Here is an 11555-nt window from a genome sequence, read left to right as displayed (position 1 = left end):
CACAGGGGGCTCCGTGAGGCTGTTAAGTTATAGACAGGCTCGTCCTGCAGGCAGTGATGTACTTATAGTAATATTAACTATACATTTAAAATGGCACTTCAAATCTAAAAAGGCATCCGGACTGCATTTGGCATTAACAAGTCTGAAGTCTGTGGGGGAATCCTAAAGTTTGGAAAGTAACCAAACATGATGGATTGGTTAGTGAATGAGCCCTTAAAATAAATTGAGAAGTTTGAAACATGAAAAACCCTGTAAAATGATATTTTTGGGGGTATATTATGATTTAACAAGACAAAAAGCAGGAAACTTGATATTAAACGGTAAAAAATATCTTCTTAAAAGGTAAGAGGAACAGCCTTAAAAGATTCGTATGGTATAAATTGCCGATACACCATCTTTAAAAGGTTTTATAATGAGGCAAGCAATACAAATAAAGTTATATTCTCTAAATTGTGTTTATTTGTTTCCAAATATTTATGATATTTATGATCTTTTACAACACTCTATAATGCAGGGCTAGCTGAGTGTAAGCTGCAAGCAACTCCTGCCTTCAATAAAACATGCAGTGGTAGTATTCTGAAAGGTATGGTAATATAATATTTACAGTTATTACAATGACGCCTCTTCTCTTTAGCAATACAGAGTACAGCCGAGGGACATACTTTCCTTTTCTCTGTTGGGAGCCAGAGGACTTCTAAGATATAATACAAACAGACACTTTGGCTACAGCGTAAACAGACGCTTCTTTTTCAGTAGGTTCAGCTCCCTCAGCTCGTAGTGTTTGCTCTTACCTCCTCTAAATGCTGACACTGACCGAGGGAATATGAAGAAATTGGAGGGTTAATGAGGTTCAGGTGCTGCTCCTCATGTCTTCCCACCTCCAACCCGCCCCCGCCTCACCAGAGAGCAGGGAGTTCGTGCAGCAAAACAGCAAAATCGACTAGACCTCAATATTTATCGCCTGCCTCAAACTAAAGTATCTCTGCTACAGAAGTTAGGGTGAGTTGTTTTATCTGAGTAGGCACAGGTCTCTAAAATATTTGCTTTTAGCCTTTGGCAATGTTTTGACAAATTGAGTTCAGTGTAGTCCAGTTGGGAACGAGATGCAGCTCACCATATGCTTTTTTGAATATCATTTTCTTTAAGTTTAAATCTTATTAGCATTGAGCACCAGCTCCTCTGTTAGGCTGCACTTTAGAAAAGCAGTGAATTGTGCTATAGATGCTAGCATTCATTTAGCTTGTCTTTTATAATATACTGCATCCTCTTTAGGGACTGTGAATATCTTTACACAATTGTTCTATTAGTTAAAAATGGTAAAGGTGGCCTATTATGCTAATGTTCAGGTTCATATTTCTATTTTGTGCCTCTACTGTCACATGTTTACATGCTTTACTTTTCTCATACTGCCTGTGCTGCAACACTTCTTTTCCCCCTCTGTCTGAAACCAGAGCCCAATTTGCTCTGATTGGTTAGCTGGCCGACCCTGTTGTGATTGGTCAACCGCTTAGAGATATCCTGCCCCTTAGCCTGTTACTTACAATGTCTTGGAGCGCTAGGCAATAGAAGTGTGAGTGTAACATAGTGATGTCACTGCGTTATGGAAGTAAAAAAAGGAGTCTGATCGTGGTTTGTGGGAGAGAAACTCTCACTTGTGGGAACTGCAAGATTTTAGCCTTTGCAGATACAGTATTTGACATGCATAAAAACCTATATAACACACTATTTCAAAGAGTCTGCCTATCCTTCAATCCTCATATTATCATTCAGATCTTATCTCCAAGGGTTCTTAGTTTAAAAGAAAACTAAAACATTTGACTGCATGTGGAAATACTCTTTTTGGATTACCTTCAAATTCCAATTAGTTGTTTCATTGTCTAAGGCTGTCCTCCAAACTCTATGAACATCGCTTGTTATTCCTTTTGACGAAATCTGTCCTTGGTGAAGGCAATAACTAGCCTATTATTAACTAGCCTATTATACGAAAATAACTAGTTTAGATCTTAAAATGTTTCATAACTCAATGATAATGTACTATGAGGTGGATATCCCAAGTTCAATTAAATTCTTTAGATATTTCGCTTCTTCTTATGCTGCTCGACACCGAATCAAACCCCACTGCTGTGTCGGCCCTCAGTGTTATAAACTTAGCATTGAGGGATTTGAAAGACCTAAAGTAAAGAATGTAGAAAAATAATGCTTTATACTTTGAAACACTTTCATCTCAGCTGCTGCTAGGGCTATCTAAGCCTTGAGCAAACTTAACTCTCATTTATAAAAGTGAATATCTAATACCAGAGTTTTCAGATCTGCCTGTCATGGTTTTTATTTTGGATTTCTTTTAATTTTGTGAGTCAGTAAATGTAAACTTTTATCACACCTTCCTGTCTCTAACCAGAGATATATAGTTTACATTATTATACCGAAACTGAAGGTTCTGCAGGCTTATTTATCAGATTTTATGATCAAGATGTAAAAAGCTACAGTAATCAAAACCATTGAGCAACTGCTCAATAGCCAGCCTCCTGAAGGGTGACTTTTTTGGTACAAATGTATAGAGTCTTGTCAAAACAAAGTACACTTTAGGCTGAAATTGTCGCTCAAAGTGAAATGTCACATAATTTATCCTCATTCAACGCTTCCAAATAGCAAATTGGCTGCACTTCTGTGAATAAAGCGAACAGAGAGTGCAGCGAGAGATGACATTTAATGGTAAGATGCTTTCTGGAAACGGAGCCAAGGACACTGAAGGAAACCAGAAGTTACGCTGCTAAGTGGATTATCACGGTGAAGGAAGAAAAAAGTCAGTTCAGTCCAGTGCGTGTGGACCGAGCTAACCCCCACAAGATCAAATGTAAACAGGTGCTCGGTGTCCAATTCGTCTTATTATGATGTTTGATATTGAGCAAAAGAGAAGGACTTCAAGTGTGCACCTTTAAAAGAGAGTCCTGCAGAAAGAGAGAGAGAGAGAGAGAGTGTACGGTTCAGTGTGTTTCTATGAGGCTGGATTAGGAGAAGGAGAAAGAGAGCTGGAAGGCAGTCAGGTGTAATGCAGCAATTACTTGTGAAAAGAAATAAAGGTTGAACAGGTAAAGCTCTGAGATTTTGGGAGTAAAAGAAGCGTCTGAAAGCACCAGCTCTCACACGACAACGGGTAAAACTGTGTGTACGTTGTTTTTGAAGCAGCCCATTATTTGAATAATAGAAGTCACAGACTCGGCAGAGCTGCGAACGAGCTAATGCTGCATTTACATTGCAACATTTAGAAAGCCCTTCTGGGTAGGATTTTCCAGGGCAGCACATTCTGCTCTGCTGAGTCTGCTCAGCTGTGCCGTTTACAGAAGCCTTTTGCTGCGTATTTATTAGATTCAACAATTGGGTATCTGCAGCCGTCTAACCTCTTGCGAAGTTGCGGGTAATCTTACTTATAATTGCAAATTCACCGTCATGACAAGTTTTGTTGGGCTTGAAAAATGCAGAATGGAGACCAGTGCAGCATTTGGTTTAGATCTGGGTGGCTTAATATATTTTGAAATTATTTACCGCAGCATCTTCAACTGCTGCAGTCAACATCAGCACAGCCCCGGTCTCCCATCGTCTCTCATCATCGAGGGAATGAGTGAAATTCATTTTGCCATCAACTGTCCACATGTGGCTGAAGTATAAGAGGGTGGTTTCTATAGAGGCAGAAACAGTGGGGGAGACGCAGAAGAGGGAAGTCCTGTGGAGTCATGGAATGAAAGCGGGAAATAAAAATGAGGGCAAACACAGCAGACTCCAAATAGCATTCTCAAACAGAGGATTTACACCTTTCTGAAACACCTAGAGTCCCTAATTCCTCTTTTCTAATCAAAAGAACATAGTTATCAAGACTTGTGTCATTTTACGCATGCAGTATAATAACATTTTGAAGTGCTTGGTTTTGCTGAAACAGTTTGATTTTATAATAAGTTAATCAACTGAATATCAATAGCTAGCTATTCTGATTCATTTTACTCAATTATTTTTTCAAAAAGGCCAAACATTTACTGGTTCCAGCCTCTCAGATGTGACCATTTCTGTTATATATGATTATAAATGAAATATATTTTGGTCTCGGGAGAGTTTCTGACACCATTTTCTGACATTTTATAGACTAAAGCAGTGTTTCTCAATCTTACTCAAGACCCAGAGTGGAACTAAATGGATGAATCTGTTCAGTCACGTCAATAAACAAACAGAGTGCTTCCACGCCAGCAAAGCAATCAGTATTCAGAATAGCAAGTGTCATTCAGACAGCAGAACAACAAGTTAAAATGGAAGAGATGGACGTATTTAACTGAGGAAGAAGAAGAAGAAAGGGAAAACAGTTGACGCTCATCATGTTGAGACGATGAGTTAAAACGAAGTCAAGAAAACAGCCCAGAGAAGCCTGTGCTGCTCACAGGGTCACTGCAACATGAAAACATACACGAGAACAAATGAACACACATGAGGTTGTTCTTAGGGAGCTGTTAGGGTGCTTCTATGGATGGCATCTTAAACGACAAAATTCCCTGATTGATTTTCTGTTAGAGTACATATAATGCTCGTTTTCAGGTTCATATTTGTATTTAGTGCGTCTACTGTGACATGTTTACATGCTTTAATGTTCAGAAAGTGCTACATTTGTCTCATAATGCCTGTCATACACCCTGTCTGAAACCAGAGCCCAGTCTGCTCTGATTGGTTGGCTGGCCAGCTCTGTTGTGATTAGTCAGTGTACCGCCTCTTCCTACAATGTTTAAGTGCTAGCTAATAGAGAACCGCAGTGACGCGTCCTAAAACCCGGAAGTAAACTCCTCCCGGTTCCTTCGACAAAAAGCAATGCAATTTCTGCATAGGATTTTGGAAAATAGTTCAAAATAAGGTCTGTGGTTGACACAAATTGAAGAGACAGATCACGTTTTGTTCAGCCGTATAATATCCACATGTCTACCCTACTTTTATAATTTTCGAATCATAAATCTAATCGATAGATTTATGATTAGAAAATTAGGGTTTTAGGACGCGTCACTGTGGCACTCTATAAGCGCGAGTGCTACATAGTGATGTCACTATTGAAGTAACCAAAAGACTACAATTCAAGCGTTAAGGCAGGGGGGAACTCTGGGATTTTAGTCTTTGCAGACCATTTACATACAAAAATAGCCTACCTAGAATATACAACACACTACAGGAAAGGGAAAACCTCCATAAAAGCATATTAGGGACTCTTTAAAAAAGGATTATATTAGTCAAGTCATTGAATGAAAATAAAGTCAGCAAGCTGCATTATTATTCGTCATTTGCACTGATAGTAATCCTTTAGTAAAACTCAAAGGAGCTTATGTCATTGGCTGTTTAATCCTGTTAACTTACAGGTTTTTATTTCCACAATATGTATAGTTATCTAAAATAAGTACAGGGGGAGGAGGGTGGTGGCGGGAGACATATTTTTAGCCTCAAATGACACGACCACTGGACTAAATAATGACTCTATTAATCAAATAATAATGAACAGATTAATCAACACCGAAAAATGCTGCGGAAGATTTCAATATTTCGATGGGACTAATCAAATCAATCAATCGTGTATCTGCAGGTAAATCGGCTGCAGAGATTTGTCTGAGGAGGAGAAATTTGGCGTAGCAGCAGCAGCGGCTCACGTTACACTCTGCTCATGAACTGTGAACACTTCCAGCTCTCGTTGTGTTTGCTATTGTGGCCCCCGATCCCATTGTCCCCCCTTTGTTAATGATAATGTCAGCAGTGACAGGTGTGTGAGAGGTGTGTGTGTGTTTGCAGAGTGTAAAAGCCTTTGTGTGCAGTGTGTATCAGAGCAGTGTGTGTGTGCGTGTGTATGACCAGAGGTGACCCAGTGGTGTCCCTGCTGGTCCGGAGCAGGGATAACACCCTCTGGAGGCGACGCTCATTAATCATCCCATTCAACACACACAACGCAATCCATCCTCCCATCCTCTCCTCCTCCTGCTCCTCCTTCCCTCTCCTCCTCTTCCTCTTGCGCTCCGCAGCACCAACGCTCAGTAATGGGGTCACTGCTCCCATTTAACAGAGACAGACAGAGGAGAGAGAACGGAAAGGGATGAAGTGACGAGGGGGGGAAAGTAAAAACGAAGTGAGATTAAATAAGAAGTAACGAAGGGGGAAGCACGGCGAGGGAGGCAGAAATAATAAAAAGAGGGGGAGGGAGATGGGGAGAGAGGAAGGAAATAATTACAGAAGGAGGTGTTTAAAAGTAGGAGCGATTAAGAGGAGAGGGAGGGGTAATAGAGTTAGGGAAATAAGTAGGGGGAGAAAGGGGGGTTAAAAAAATGTGCTGAAAAACAGTTAAAGTCTTTCCTCCTGATTAATGTCGCTATAGAGAGAAAGAAAAACATTGTGTTTTTGGAAATGTGGAGAAAAATCTTGGAATATGCCGCTGTGGGGACCCAGCACTAATTATGTGACTCTGTGTGTGTGTGTGTGTGTGTGTGTGTGTGTGTGTGTGTGTGTGTGTGTGTGTGTGTTTGTATGTGTGTGTGTGTGATTCATTCTTTTGCTGGAGGACAAGCATGTGTACATAACCAGCATACATAGAGATGCACAAAAGCTGGTGGAGGCATCACACACACACACACACACACACGCACACACACACACACACACACACACACACACACACACACACACACACACACACACACACACACACACACACACACACACACACACACACACATAAGAGCGAGTAATGCCAGGGGACCTCGGTAGAACTAGGTTCCTCCTCCTGCTGCATTATTCTCTTTGGAATGTTGTTTTTATTTCCTGGTTTGAAACTGTGGTGCATCGCCCCCGGTTATCCGCCATCACACACATACACACAAACACACAAACACACACACACACACACACACACACACACACACACACACACACACACAACACACCACACACACACACACACACACACACACACACACACACACACACACACACACACACACACACACACACACACACACACACACTGGAGTGCTTCACTCATCCTCATCCCAGAACTACTTTCGAGAAAACAGCCTCTGACAGATGCCCCAAACAGAAAGGAAACTGGAGGCCAAAAAAACATCTGAGCCTTGACAAAACAAAAGCGGTGCTTAATTTCTCTCCCTCAGTGTGCGTGCCCTCAAAAATAACAAGTTTGTTCTGTGTCCTGGGGACGGCGGCCCCTGTGAGATGTAGATGTCCCTTTCCTAGTCAAGATAAAGTTAGACTTTTGGGGAAACTTTCTTTCACTTTCTTGCAGAAAGCTAGATGACAACCCTTGTATCTGTGCAATATGGCTGTAGGCAGAAGCTAGTTAGCTTAGTTTAGCAGAAAGATTGGAAACAAGGGAACCAGCTAGCCTAGCTCAGTCCTAGAGTAACTAAATCTACAAAACCTCACCTTAAAAACAACGCCATAGGTATAAGCAGCATATTAAGACAATATTATTTATTATTCATTCTAATTACGAAGTGAGAAAAGGAAGAAGTTAGTTGACGTTGTAGAAAAATTTACAAAGTCTATGTAAGGAATAGGTCAGGTTAAATAGATGGGTTAAAAACGCAGGACACAAATGCTGTTTGTGTCCTGTGGGACAACACAAGTCAACATTGAGTTATTTTAAGTTATGTATGTGAGGTCATGTGCATGTAGGCCTATTAGACATAAGTCAACAGGAAGTTGTGTTTTAGTTTTGCCGCAGCAGTTGGAGCTGCAGCAGAGGCGGCTGTGATACACAGCGCATGGAGGCAATTAAGATACTTTAACCCCCCTTCGCGCCTGATTGCTGCAATTTGTGTCAAAAATAGCATCCCAGTCATAACTCAGTCAAATCAGAACACACAGACATGATGCCCATATTTTTTGATTCAGTTTGACTTGCACTCCCAGAGGATATCATTATTTCCCTGACAGGCATTTGTACATGCATTGCTGAATTGTTAAACAGACTGATAATAAGTAACTCTGTATGCTTTAACTGGTGTCAGTTTAGCAAAATGTGATATTGTGGCTGGCTGTGTCCACGGTTTCCTGACTTTTTGCTAAGCTAAGCAAACCCTATTCAATCAGTGGTATCAATCTTCTCATCTAACTCTCCACCAGAGGCGAATAAGCCAATTTCCAAAATGTCAAACTATTCCTTCAAAGTGACACGGCTGAAGAAAAGATCATGGCAGTTCCTTGTAGTCGCATTGATTCCTCCCAACTCAGAGCAGAGAGGTCTGGGCATTTGGTGTCGACTCAGAAAGCTCTGTCTGCCAGAGACGAGGAAGCTAATTTATATAAGAATGGGATGGAGATTAAGACCTCTGAGGGTATTATGGATTTGGGGAATTAAGCATAATGGATTTCATGTAGGGCTTTCTTTTACGAGTCCCCCGTTGGAGAGAGGTACGCGGTCTTGAGAGCAGATCTGATTCATTCCACGGCTGGAGAACTGGCACATGCACGTACCAAACGCCCCTCATTCAGGAAAAACACACATGCACACACACACACACACACACACACACACACACACACACACACACACACACACACACTCGTGCACGCCTCTTTATATGCCCGTTTTCATATAAACAGCAGCTCCCCAGGATGAGCCATGGCTCTAAACCCTCTGAACTAAAAAGCCTTTTGTCATCCCCAAATGTTTATTTATGAAGATGTTACACTTCTATTTCACACTGCTCTGGTTTTTCGAAACATGGATTGGTGGAAATGATCAAAATGACAAACAAATAAAACTCACAATGCGATCAAACACTGTTTGTAATGTGGCACAGAGAGGATTTTAAAACAGTGGAAAGTTGTCACGGCTGCAGCTATTTGATCTTTCGTCACAGCAATCCCAGGTTAAACCACGGAATGATGGCATTTATGTCACAAACCAGAGAGGAATAAAATATGGCAAGACATATTTTTGTTAACAGCCTTAAAATTGTCTTCCCTACAGCTATTCTGTAGATAAAATATTAAAAGTACAAAGGGTGAACATATTGATATGAATACCTGTCACAAACTATGGCTTAAAACAAATGAATGTACTGCAGGTTTAGATGTGTATGGGTTTCACATACAAATATCACTAATACACTTTGAATATTACTATCAATTATGACTTTAAATTGTATTAAAAACTAATGCATACTGATCATTATAACCCCCCCCCCACACACACACACACACACACACATTCACACAGTACTCAGAATACAAGAGATAAGGGAGAACTTGCTTGGATAACGTCTTTTTTTCCCACCATATTATCCTCAATTCAAGGGTAACTCATGACTGTGATTTATTAAACAACTGTTGAGCTGTCTTATCACTTTTGGTTGTTTAAGGATTTGTTTAACAGTGAAGTTTAAAGCAGTATTACATGTTTTTTCGCCTGTTAGGGGCTGAGGAACAAGCTGTGAATATATATATATATATATATAAAGTTGACATAGCGAACACTTTACAGCTTATTTTACACATGCAGCAGACACTGGGCAACGTTTTGAGTTTGCTGTCTGGCCAAAAGTCTTCAGCCTAACAGAAAAAACATTTTAATCCTTGCGCAGTTCATAGTGTTGCATTCAGTTTTATGCTTTTTATGGTTTTATGATTTCTCTCCTGAATTTTTATCAAACCTAAGTATTCATAGTGTTCCTCACAAGGCATGTGCAATATTTTGTAATTATGGTTTTATGACTTTTATGATTTCATTCCTTGTTTTTTATCATGCCAATTTATTCCTATCTTTTTTCCTTACAAGGCATGTGCAATATTTTGTAATTATTAGTCATGACTTTTACGATTTCTTCCCGGCCTTTTTTTAAAATGCCAACGTATTTATATATTATATCACAAGGCACATGCAGTATTTTAATGTATTTGTCCTTGTTCTTACTGTGTCCGCTGTACTGTCTTGCTGTTTAAGTGTTGTTGTTGGTTCTTTGTAGAGCTATTGCCCACACTAATTCCCGCCTTTGGAGACAATAGCATGTAACTGATCTTATATATGTCTTTACTGTCGGGTGTTTTTATTATATGTAGCACTTTGGCTCGACCAAAAATCTTTTTAAAATGTGCTATATAAATATAAATAATAAATTTGATTTGATATTATCTCAGTTTTAACTCTAGTCTAGCATGAGGGAATACATTCTTCAGCTGATAATCCCAAAGTATACATATCTTTTTTGACACATGCACACAGCTGGGCGCTAACTTTGTCTTCATTTTATTTTCAGGTAGTGTTCAGTAGGTTTATCAGAGCTTTTCTTTTTTTTACAGAAAACTGCTGCCTGCTGCCTTTTTTACACTGATGAGAGCCATAATAGTGAATCATAAGTAGTAAAATCGTCGGTCATAAAACCAAAACAATGAGCTGCTAGGCGCTGAAAGGGTAAAGCTCAGGGGAACTGCAGTGATTACTGTCCCTAAAATTACATGAAGTCAGTTGACCAGTTGTTAATATAAACACATTGATCGGTGCAGCTTTAAAGATTTTGTTTGTGTGTTTGATGGTCCACTAACTAATGTGAAGGGAGAGCTGCTGTACATAACTCCCGCTGATGTCAATATTTTCAGTCGATTCACTTGTTGTTATATTATGATGGATAGGTTAATAAAATAGCAGCAAACAAAACAACACTCTTATTGTACTCTTGCTCTGAATGCATTTTAAATATGTCCCTCAACGCCTGTGTGTCTGTGTGTGTGTATAAGAAAGAGTTCTTGAAAATATCGACTTGGTTTGAAACTGGCTACATTGTCTTACTCTCTATTGTGTGCCATAAAAAAGTGAAGACCGAAAGATATATAAGAGAACCTTGAAATACTTTGATCTCAGTTTTTGGGCAAAGGTTTTAACACACAACCTTTACAAACTTTATATTTACGAAGGTTATATTACTACTCATTTCAGGGTTATAGTTCTGTCTTCCATGTTATTGTTTTCAGGCTCTGTACATTCTTGACAGCTTAGGTTCATCAGGGCAGCACCCACAGACCTTTCTATAACAGATCTGGGAATCAAAATGTGTGAACTTTGCGTCGTAGCTGGGTAGATTTAGATGTTTGATGCCATGACTGTGGTGATGAAAAAGTAAAAAGAGGTCCCAGAATTCCCCTCTGTTCACAGGACCCATAAATCACTTTTACGCCCCTGAACACACACACACACACACACACACACACACACACACACACACACACACACACACACACACACACACACACACACACACAATCACACTCCCAGTTTCAGAGCGGCACTTGGAGGGAGAGAAGATGTTGCGGGTTATCTCAGTGAACGGGTGCCTTCCCCTGGCTCCCAGCAACACTCTCCAGATAAACATGTTGTTCCAAACACTGGTTCAACACACGGCGTCGGATGGAGATTAAGACCGACTTAAGTTTATCATAAATGAAGTGCAAAGTCGACAGTTGTGTGGCCCACTGCCTCTCAATACTAAAACCACCAGCTGAGGTATTTAGGAGGTGATGGGAGCTGAGCAATTGCA

General features: G+C 40.1%; 1 protein-coding gene and 1 long non-coding RNA gene across 2 annotated transcripts in view; both read left to right on the top strand.

Moving 5' to 3' along the window:
* Nucleotides 1–6150, top strand: part of LOC104965946 (uncharacterized) — a 20281-nt gene extending 14131 nt beyond the window's left edge. The window contains exon 3 of the long non-coding RNA XR_800604.1: nt 6138–6150. This is a non-coding gene — a long non-coding RNA (uncharacterized lncRNA). The remainder of the gene's footprint in view (nt 1–6137) is intronic.
* Nucleotides 1–11555, top strand: part of LOC104965963 (gamma-aminobutyric acid receptor subunit alpha-6-like) — a 599227-nt gene that overhangs the window by 86353 nt on the left and 501319 nt on the right. The window lies entirely within an intron of this gene.

Source organism: Notothenia coriiceps, unplaced genomic scaffold (assembly GCF_000735185.1).
Source record: "Notothenia coriiceps isolate Sejong01 unplaced genomic scaffold, NC01 NC01_scaffold00037246, whole genome shotgun sequence".
NCBI classification, from domain to species: domain Eukaryota; kingdom Metazoa; phylum Chordata; class Actinopteri; order Perciformes; family Nototheniidae; genus Notothenia; species Notothenia coriiceps.
The sequence above is the reverse complement of the archived record's forward strand: the minus strand, read 5'-3'. Positions and strand labels throughout refer to the sequence as shown.